The sequence below is a fragment of the Penaeus japonicus genome, unplaced genomic scaffold (genome assembly GCF_977035675.1).
Source record: "Penaeus japonicus unplaced genomic scaffold, GWHDUDI00000001_assembly GWHDUDI00002028, whole genome shotgun sequence".
In the NCBI taxonomy this organism is placed as follows: Eukaryota; Metazoa; Arthropoda; class Malacostraca; order Decapoda; family Penaeidae; genus Penaeus; species Penaeus japonicus.
In genome coordinates this window covers 2,390-12,500 of record NW_028236430.1, presented here as the reverse complement: position 1 = coordinate 12,500, position 10,111 = coordinate 2,390, and the positions used below count along the sequence as shown (strand labels likewise).

At 63.8% G+C, this 10,111-nt stretch overlaps 3 pseudogenes; all 3 read left to right on the top strand.

Moving 5' to 3' along the window:
* The first annotated feature begins 3,551 nt into the window (after window positions 1–3,551).
* LOC147466304 (small subunit ribosomal RNA) lies at window positions 3,552–4,708 on the top strand (annotated as a pseudogene).
* Window positions 4,709–5,580: 872 nt separating this feature from the next.
* On the top strand, window positions 5,581–5,748 carry LOC147466303 (5.8S ribosomal RNA; annotated as a pseudogene).
* Window positions 5,749–8,345: 2,597 nt separating this feature from the next.
* LOC147466302 (large subunit ribosomal RNA) lies at window positions 8,346–9,320 on the top strand (annotated as a pseudogene; the record flags this gene model as incomplete).
* Window positions 9,321–10,111: the final 791 nt, after the last annotated feature.

Sequence of the window (10,111 nt, the reverse complement as noted above, 5' to 3'; positions counted from 1 at the left end):
CGGTGTTGTTGTGGTCCCGGGCCCTAACCAGCCGTCCGGATAATGTAGGGGCTGGGTTGGCCCCGCCGGCCTGCAGGGATCGGGTGGTCTGCCTCCTGTCGAGCCGCCACTCCGGCTCGGGCCTCCTGAGGCTTGCGGGCGTCCTGGCTGGCCTCGGCCCGGGGCGCGCGGCGGGCGCGGGTGGCGGGCGCCTCCGAGCCAGGGCGGGGCGGGCGCCTCCCTCCTGCAGGGATCGGGTGGTTTGCCTCCTGTCGAGCCGCCACTCCGGCTCGGGCCTCCTGAAACTTGCAGGCGGGCGCGCGGCGGGCGCGGGTGGCGGGCGCCTCCCTCCTGCAGGGATCGGGTGGTTTGCCTCCTGTCGAGCCGCCACTCCGGCTCGGGCCACCTGAGGCTTGCGGGCGGCCTGGCCTGGGCCCGTGGCTGGGCGGGCGCCTCCCTCCTTTGGGGGATTGGTTTGTTCCTCCTCCTCTCGGGCCTCCGCCCGGTGCATTCCCCATTGCAGGCGGCGCCACTTCGGCTCGGGCCTCCTGAGGCTTGCGGGCGGCCTGGCCTGGGCCCGTGGCCGGGCGGTCGCGGGTGGGGGCCACCTCCGAGCCGGGGCGGCGGTGCGCCTGTCGCCTTCTCGGGGGGCGCCTCCTTCCTAGGGGGATTGGTTTGATCCTCTTCCTCTTCCTACTCCTCTCGAGCCCCCGCTTCGGCTCGGGCCTCCTGTGGCGGCGCCGAGCCGCCTGCCGAGTCCTCGGCGGGCCCCTCCCTCCTCGGGAGACTGGTTTGTTCCTCCTCCTCTCGAGCCTCCGCTTCGGCTCGGGCATCCTGTGGCGGCGCGAAGGCGCCTGCCGCCTTCTCGAGGGGGGCGCCTCCCTCCTTTGGGGGATTGGTTTGTTCCTCCTCCTCTCGGGCCTCCGCCCGGTGCATTCCCCATTGCAGGCGGCGCCGGCCTTGGGCGCGAGCCCTCGGCGCAGGTCGCGGGGAGGGCGCCTTGACGCGGAGTGCGGCCGGTCATTCCTGTCCAGGTGGGCGGGCCTTGGGCGCGAGCCTCCCGCGCGGGTGCGGGGGTTCGGCTTGGGCGGGGTTGGTGCGGTCCCGGGCCCTAACCAGCCGTCCGGATATATGTATGGGGAGGCTCCCGCCTGGCCGCTCCTGGGGGCGGGGGCCGTGAGTTTTGCCTCCTCCCGAGCCGCCACTCCGGCTCGGGCCTCCTGAGGCTTGCGGGCGGCCTGGCCTGGGCCCGTGGCCGGGCGGGCGCGGGTGGCGGGCGCCTCCGAGCCGTGGGCGGCGGTGCGCCTGTCGCCTTCTCGGGGGGCGCCTCCTTCCTTGGTGGACTCCTTGGCTTGTGTTATTTTCCTCCTCCTCCCGGGCCGCCGGTCCGGCTGTGGCACGGCATGGCATGGCATGGGGTCGCGGGCGGGCGGGCGAGAGCCTCCTTCGTTTGGTGCATTGGCTTGTGTTTTCCCTCCTCTCGGGCCGCCGGTCCGGCTGTGGCATCCAGTGCATTCCCCCATTCCAGGTGGCGCGGGCCTTGGGCGCGAGCCCTCGGCGCGGGTCGCGGGGAGGGCGCCTTGGCGCGGAGTGCGGCCGGTCATTCCTGTCCAGGTGGGCGGGCCTTGGGCGCGAGCCTCCCGCGCGGGTGCGGGGGTTCGGCTTGGGCGGGGTTGGTGCGGTCCCGGGCCCTAACCAGCCGTCCGGATATATGTATGGGGAGGCTCCCGCCTGGCCGCTCCTGGGGGCGGGGGCCGTGAGTTTTGCCTCCTCCCGAGCCGCCACTTCGGCTCGGGCCCCCTGAGGCTTGCGGGCGGCCTGGCCTCGGTCCGTGGCCGGGCGGTCGCGGGTGGGGGCCGCCTCCGAGCCGGGGCGGCGGTGCGCCTGTCGCCTTCTCGGGGGGCGCCTCCTTCCTTGGTGGACTCCTTGGCTTGTGTTACTTTCCTCCTCCCGGGCCGCCGGTCCGGCTGTGGCATGGCATGGCATGGCATGGGGTGGCGGGCGAGCGGGCGGGCGAGAGCCTCCTTCGTTTGGTGCATTGGCTCGTGTTTTTTTCTCCTCTCGGGCCGCCGGTCCGGCTGTGGCTTGCTGTGGCGGGGGCCTCCTTCGTTGGTGGATTGGCTCTTGTTTTTCCTCCTCTCGGGCCGCCGGTCCGGCAGTGGCATGGCATGGCATGGGGTGGCGGGCGGGCGAGAGCCTCCTTCGTTGGTGGATTGGCTTGTGTTTTTCCTCCTCTCGGGCCGCCGGTCCGGCGGTGGCATGCTGTGGCATGGTGTGGCAGGGGGCGGCTCTCCCTCGGGCCGCCCGAGCGCAGAAGGCGTTGCTCTCTCCGCCCCAGCCGGCCGACCTTTGGGGTTGCCGTGGCGCCTGGGCGCCCCTGCCTTGGCGTGCGCATTTGGGTCCAGGCGGGCCTCCTCCCCTTTGGAGCCGCCCCGGTGGCGTGGGTGTTGCGGATTTTGCGGTGTTGTTGTGGTCTCGGGCCCTAACCAGCCGTCCGGATAATGGCAGGGGGGAGCCGTCCGCAGCGTGGGCGGATGCCTGGCCTCGGTTGTGCCCCGCCGAGCCGGCTCTGTCCTTAATCCCCCCTGCCTTTCCAGGCCTGCGCCCTCCCCCTGAGCGCACAGGACGCAGCGATTTTCGCCGAGCGATTGCGGCCCCTCTCCCCCTCGCTCGGTGCGCCGCGTCTCTTCTGCTCGTCGGCGGGCCGGCCAAACCCTCCCCCCCTCTCTCTTCCCCGGGAGCGGCGGGCGTTAAACCCTGTCTGGCTCACCTCTCACAGCAATAGCCGTGGGCTCGCGCCCTTCTGGTTGGCCCGAGGCCGCCGAGGTAACCAGTCCTCGCGCCGCCGACGGCCGGCCGGGCCCTGCCCTTCATATATGCGGCTGCCCAACCCTTCTCTGTTTCCGTTCGGAATTGTTTCCCGAGTGCCCTTCGCGGCCTCACCCTCGCGCGGTCCGCCCTTGGGTCTGTACTCCCGTCGGCCACGGCCGATAACGCCGAGTTAGATCCCGGGTGTGCGTAACCTGCGACGAGAGGAAGCTCTTTCGGCAATCACCGACTTTGATCCGCCCATGTGATTGACATGTTTTTACCTTTTGGTTCTTGCTCGACGCTCGGGTGCCTTTCCCCCCCCTTGCTGTCGGGCTCGGCCCACGCCTTGGGCGCTGCCCCTCCCTCTCCTCCTTCTGTTCTTCCCGCCTCTCCTCTGGTGTCTCCTACGCGGGTCCTCTGCCCCTTTTGGGGGTCGGCCACGGTAGGAGGATGGAGGACGACTCGGGCGCTGGAGGAACGGGCCAGTGAGTGGCTTGGAATTGGCCATCTTTTTGGAGGGAGGGTGCGTGCTTTTTTGGCTGGGTTTTTACTTGGAGGTTTTATTCTGGCCCGACGAGTTCCCCCTTTTCCCCTCGTAGCGGCGCCGATAGCCCCTATTTTGAACGCCCTCGAAAACTCTCCAACTCTCTCTCTCTGCTGCTGCTGCTGCCGCAGCCAGCCTCCGGCCTCCGCTGTGGCGCGGGACGCGGCGGCGGCGGCGGGTCGTTGACGACTGGTGTGCTATTATTGCCATGTGCTACCTGGTTGATCCTGCCAGTAGTCATATGCTTGTCTCAAAGATTAAGCCATGCATGTGTAAGTACAGGCCGACTTAAGGCGAAACCGCAGACGGCTCATTAAATCAGATACAACTCATTGGATCTCTGCTGAACCGCATTACTTGGATAACTGTGGTAATTCTAGAGCTAATACATGCCTTTGGAGTCTCCGACCGCGAGGGAGGAGCGCTTTTATTAGACCAAAACCCCGGGCGCGCGGCTCGCGAGGGCCGCGCGCCCCACTCTCTTGGTGAAACAGAATAACTTTTGCCGAGCGCACGACCCCTCCCTGACGGGTTGGGTCGGCGCCGCGTCCTGCAGGCGTCTGCCTTATCAGCTCTCGATTGTAGGTTAAACGCCTACAATGGCTATCACGGGTAATGGGGAATCAGGGTTCGATTCCGGAGAGGGAGCCTGAGAGACGGCTACCACATCTAAGGAAGGCAGCAGGCGCGCAAATTACCCACTCCCGGCACGGGGAGGTAGTGACGAAAAATACTGTTGCGAGCCCCGAACGGGGCTTCGCAATTGGAATGAGTACACTTTAAATCCTTGTACGAGGATCAAGTGGAGGGCAAGTCTGCTGCCAGCCGCCGCGGTAATTCCAGCTCCACTAGCGTATATTAAAGTTGTTGCGGTTGAAACGCTCGTAGTTGGAACTCTGCTCCGGACCGGCGGTCACTGCCGGGTTCCGAGCTGTGTCCCCGCCGGCTTGCAGGGGGTTTGTATGCCCTTAACCGGGTGTCCCCTTGTGGCCGGCACGTTTACTTTGAAAAAATTAGAGTGCTCAGAGCAGGCTGACGATTGCTTACAGCCCGAATGGTCGTGCATGGAATGATGGAAGAGGACCTCGGTTCTATTTTGTCGGTTTTTTGGAACCCGAGGTAATGATTAAGAGAAGCAGACGGGGGCATTCGTACTGCGACGCCAGAGGTGAAATTCTTAGACCGTCGCATGACGACCTAATGCGAAAGCATCTGCCAAGGATGTTTTCATTGATCAAGAACGAAAGTTAGAGGTTTGAAGGCGATCAGATACCGCCCTAGTTCTAACCTTAAATGATGCTGACTAGCAATCCGCCGCAGTTATTCCCATGACCCGGCGGGGAGCTTCCGGGAAACCAAAGTCTTTGAGTTCCGGGGGAAGTATGGTTGCAAAGCTGAAACTTAAAGGAATTGACGGAAGGGCACCACCAGGAGTGGAGCCTGCGGCTCAATTTGACTCAACACGGGGAAACTCACCAGGCCCGGACACCGGAAGGATTGACAGAATGAAGGCTCTTTCTCGATTCGGTGGGTGGTGGTGCATGGCCGTTCTTAGTTGGTGGAGTGATCTGTCTGGTTAATTCCGATAACGAACGAGACTCTAGCCTGCTAAATAGTCGACGGGTCTCGTCCTCGCGCCGCCTTCCAGGGCGGCGACGAGTCGGGTCGACGGAAAGGTGAGAGTGCTCGCTAGCTTTTTTTGGCTGGCTTGCCCCCTCTCCAAATCGCGGTCCGTCGAGAGGGGCTCCGACGGTGGTGGTGGTGGTGGCGGCGATGGTCTGCTGCGCGCGTGTGCACTGGCAGTTCTCCCCCCCTCCCCCCACCCCCCTGAAGACCCCCTCCCGGCTTGGAAGGGCCCTGTCGAAGGTAATAGTGCAGCGGTGGATGTACTGTGCAATGACCCTCCTTCTTCTTTCGAACGCCATTACGGGGGGCTCTCGGGACGGCTCCCGACTCTCCTCCTCCTTCTGTGATAGGCTCTGGTACCCCTCTGTCTCTCTCTCGCTGTAGGAGGGAAAGGAGGCGGGTGGAGCGAAGGTGGAGGCGCCGAACCCCAAAGTTAATCTTTTTCCCGCCCCCGCCTGGGTTACCGGGACTTTTCGTGGCCAGCTGGTGATCGACGACGTCCGTGTCGCGGTCTGTGCTTTGCTTTTGTTTTTGTCAAACGAATTGTTTACTTCCCCTCGGCCCCCCGGTTGAGTGGGAGGCGAGCGAGTCGCGTGCGAACTCGAAAAAACCCTCTCCAAGACTCTTAACGGGGGATCACTTGGCTCGTGGGTCGAGGAAGACCGCGGCAAAAAGCGTAGTCTGATGGCTATCGCAATTGTCCCGTGATTCCATCGACGTGTCGAGCGCACATTGCGGCGGCCCTGTGCCTTCTTCGAAGGACGGCCGCCACCCTCCCTCGAGTGTCGTGACGTTGCCTACCGGGAGACAGTATGGACGGCTGCGGCGGCCCCCCCGCCGCCCGTTCTCCGGTAGGCCTGTTGAGAGTGAGGCGAAAGATCGCCGTGCGTGGGCCTCCGTGCCGCCCCAGAAAGCTGGCGAGGTGTGGAGGCCTGCTAAGCACCATGGGGCCCGTCGTCCATTAGCGGCGCGCGAGCTGTTGACCTTGCCGTGGGTGCGAGGCCGGGGGCTCGTCCCCCTTTGCCTTTGCACCGCTAGGCGCCCTGAGGAGTTCGCTGGACTTCCGAAGGAAGGCGCTCGGGAGGAAGGTGTGGGAGGTTGTTCTCCACATCCCCGCCTCGCTAAAAGTCCCTTGTGTTGTCCAGATGTTCCCTTAAGACCCTTTTCCTCGATGAGCGATGGTTCGCCGGGCGGCGCGCGGGCGGGTCGCAAGACCCCCGCCGCCGCCCTCCTCTTCCTTCTCCTTCCTTCTACCCAGGGGATGTAAGCCAGAGAGGTTCCTCCCCTCTGCCCGGCCAGCCAGCCAGCCAGCCGCCGGCCTCTTCTCTTTTTGCCGCTCCTCCTTCCCCCCCCTCCGCGAGGGGTCTCTCTCTCTCTCTCTCCGTCTGCCGCCCCCTGTGACGGCAAGGGCTCGGAGGGTGCGTGTGCTGGAGCGCTTTGGAAGCAGACAGGCAGGCGAGCAGGCAGGGCTGGCCAGGCCAGACCAGTGTCTGATGAGAGAGATGTAAAGAAAAGGCTTTAGCCGGCTTGGGCCGGTTATTCCTTTTGGTTGAGGAGCCGCTCCGCGCCAAAAGTCTCTGTTGGCGGGGTTAAGGCGCTGCATAAGAAGGTGTGGGCCCTGGGGTTGGGGCGAGGCCACATGGCGCGCCCCCATACGTCCAGGTGTTCCCATGACCGTCCTTAACCCCCCACCTCCCCGGCTGGGCGGAGGTAACCTGTCGCCAAAAAAAAAAAAAAAAAAAAAAAAAACACCAAAAAAGCTACGGCTCTCCTCGTCGGTAGTGGACGACTAGCCGGCTAATCTCAAAAGGGCGGCGGGAAGAGACGGCCGTGTCTCTCTCCCGTTACGTCCCGTCCCCCCTTCCTTGACCAAGATGACAAACCCGCTTGGAAGGCCTAGGGTGTTCGTCGGTCTCAGTTTTGAGCGTGCTACGGCACGCGCGGGCGATTGGTTTGGGTCGAGGCGCTGCATAAGAAGGTGCGGGCCCTGGGGGTGGGGCGAGGCCGCGAGGCGCGCCCCTATACGCCCAGGTGTTCACTTGACCGTCCTCCCCTACCCTTCGCACCAGAGGGAGCTGACGCAAGAGAGAGCGAGCTTGGTGATGATGATTGATGATTGATGATGATGACAGTGAGCGGCGGCAGGAGGAGTTTTTGGCTTCCCAATGTCTGGGTGAGAGAGCGAGCGAGGAAAAAGCGAATGAGCCATCTTGGACCCTCTTCTTTTGTGCCTTGGGCGGCCGATTTTCGGCCGGCGAGAAAGAAGGGGGGAGAGCGAGCGAACGAGTCCCTCGCATGCGAGCTAGTCGCCGGCCACGCCGCCGTTGCGTGAGCCCGGGGCGTGCTACAGCCGACGGAGCAGCAGCCGCCCCCCCCACCATGGAAGGACTGCGCTGGTCTTGTCGCGTTTTGGGGGCTCGCTAAAGCTCTGTGAATGCTTCTTAATAATAAGCTGACGACCTCGAGTGGAGGGAGATGACCCGCCCAATTTAAGCATATTAATGAGCGGAGGAAAAGAAACCAACCGGGATTCCCTGAGTAAGTGCGACCGAAACGGGAAGAGCCCAGCGCAAAGCCTCGCGTCCCTTAACAGGGGGCTTGAGGGGTGCTGCGTTGGGGAGAGGTCCTGCACGCGCTCCCGCGCCGCCTAAGTTCATGAAAGACTCCAATACCCAGGGAGGGTGTCAGGCCCGTGTGGCGGAAGTCGTACCCCTCCTCGTTCGCGGGGAGGGGGGTTTCGGGAGTGCGGAACGGGCCTCTCCTTAGAGTCGGGTTGCCTGAAACCGCAACCTAAAGCAGGTGGTAAACTCCATCTAAGGCTAAATACGACCACGAGACCGATAGCGAACAAGTACCGTGAGGGAAAGTTGAAACAGAACCCTGTAGAGAGAGTTCAAGAGAACGTGAAACCGTTAAGAGGCTAAACGGGCGGAGATTCGAAGATCGAACTGGGGGGATTCAGTTCGACGGTTTGTCCGGGAGACGGCAGCGGGTTTAGTTGGCGGCTGCGGCTCGCGACCTCCCTTTCTCTCGATCCTTCGGGGTCGGGGGAGGCAGGGGGCGCGGCCCGCCGCCTGCCCGGCGCCGGCGGGCGATCTTCCCCCCGCATTAGGTCGCCGCGACGCGTTGGGGTTTGGGGCGTCTAAGGCCCGGGTTCTGGCAGGAACCGGCGGCGCGTGCTGCGTGTCGGGAGATGGGGTTTCTCGCCCCTCTGTCGCCGCGGCGTTCCAGCGCGCTCGTCCGGGGATCCCCCGGCGTCCTCGTCTTGCTCCCCCGACGGTCACTTCTCCGGGGCGCTGGGCCGGCTATAAACGCCGCGCCCGGTTTTTTTGCCTTCGCGGCATGCAAAGAGTCGATCCTCCACCCGACCCGTCTTGAAACACGGACCAAGGAGTCCAACATGTATGCGAGTCAGTGGGCGCACTAAATCCACGGGCGCAATGAAAGTGATTGGGCCGATCCCTCGGCGAGCGGGCGGCCGTGCGCACCCGGACGGAGTGACTGACTTTCCTCCCCGGGACGGCGCGGAGTCCCGCTTCCGCTCCCGCACGCCGGGGTCCCTTCTTTCGGGCGGGGGCCTTCGGGGGGCGCAGGCCCGGGACTCGCCATGACGAACGGGCGCCGCCGCCCTCCCCGGGCGGGTTTCCGGCGTCCGGATGTGTCGGCGGGTACCCAGAGCATAAATGTTGGGACCCGAAAGATAGTGAACTATGCTTGGCCAGGATGAAGCCAGGGGAAACCCTGGTGGAGGTCCGAAGCGTTTCTGATGTGCAAATCGATCGCCAGAGCTGAGTATAGGGGCGAAAGACCAATCGAACTATCTAGTAGCTGGTTCCCTCCGAAGTTTCCCTCAGGATAGCTGGCGCTCATGTCGAACGAGTTCCATCCGGTAAAGCGAATGACTAGGGGTGTTGGGGACGAAATGTCCTCAGCCCATTCTCAAACTTTAAATGGGTGAGGTGCCGGGCTTGCTTAGCTGAAGCCCCGGACGAGAATCGGAGTGCCTAGTGGGCCAATTTTGGTAAGCAGAACTGGCGCTGTGAGATGAACAAAACGTGGAGTTAAGGGGCCTAAATGGATGCTAATTCCGATCCCATGGAAGGGAGTTGCTTGCTATAGACAGCAGGACGGTGGCCATGGAAGTTGGAATCCGCTAAGAAGTGTGTAACAACTCACCTGCCGAAGCAAGTAACCCCGAAAATGGCATGGCGCTCAAGCATCCTCCCGATACTCTACCGCCGGGCGCACTATTGGCTGCGACGAGGAGGTCTCGAGGCCCGGCGAGTAGGAGGGCGCGGTGGTGAGCGTAGAAGGATACGGCGTGAGCCGGTCTGGAGCCGCCACCGGTGCGGATCTTGGTGGTAGTAGCAAATGCTCGAGCAAGCCGGACCCTCGTTGACCGAAGCGGAGGAGGGTTCCCCGCCAACATCGCTTGGTCGTGGTTAAGTCGGCCCTTAGTCCGAGGATAGCTTCCCTCCCATCCCCTGGAAAATGCCACAAGAAAGCAGTGTGTGTGGAGCGCGTTTGCCGATGCCTCCTCCTGTTTTTTTGCGTGGGGGTAGAGTCGGCACGAGCCGGTGGAGCGAGCCAGCGGCAAGAGTCGAGAGGAGTCGGCGGCGGCGGCGGCGGCGGTGGTTGTTGCTGCTGCTGCTTTTGTCGCTGATGACCGGCTGTTTGTCTGTTTGGTCTGGCGAGCTCTCGGTTTGTCGGCGCCGGTCGAGCTCCCGAGTCTTAGTCTGAAAGCGGCGGGGTACGGCGCCACGGCCTTTGGCGGCCGTGGTTCCGCTCCTGTCTTCCTCCCCTGTCATGGCGGATGCAGTAATGCAGCCTATGCTGCCGCTGACTCTGACGACGGGCTCGCCTGTGGGCGGGGCGGCACCACGTCCCGCCGCCGGTGTCTTGCCGAGCTCTTGTTCCTCCTCCTCCTCCCCAATTGAAGGGCGGGCATCCTTCCCGCCCTCTCGAGCGAGCGAGCGAGCGAGCCAGCCAGCCACGACTCCCCCCTTCCCCCCCTGAGGAAATACTCATCGGTTGCCGTGGACGCAATGACAGGGCTAGCAAAAAGCCGAGGAGGGGCTGGTCAGAGAAGAGCGTGGTCCTCTCCTCCTCTACCCCTCTCTATGTTGGAAGGCTAAGAGAGAACGGGAAAAT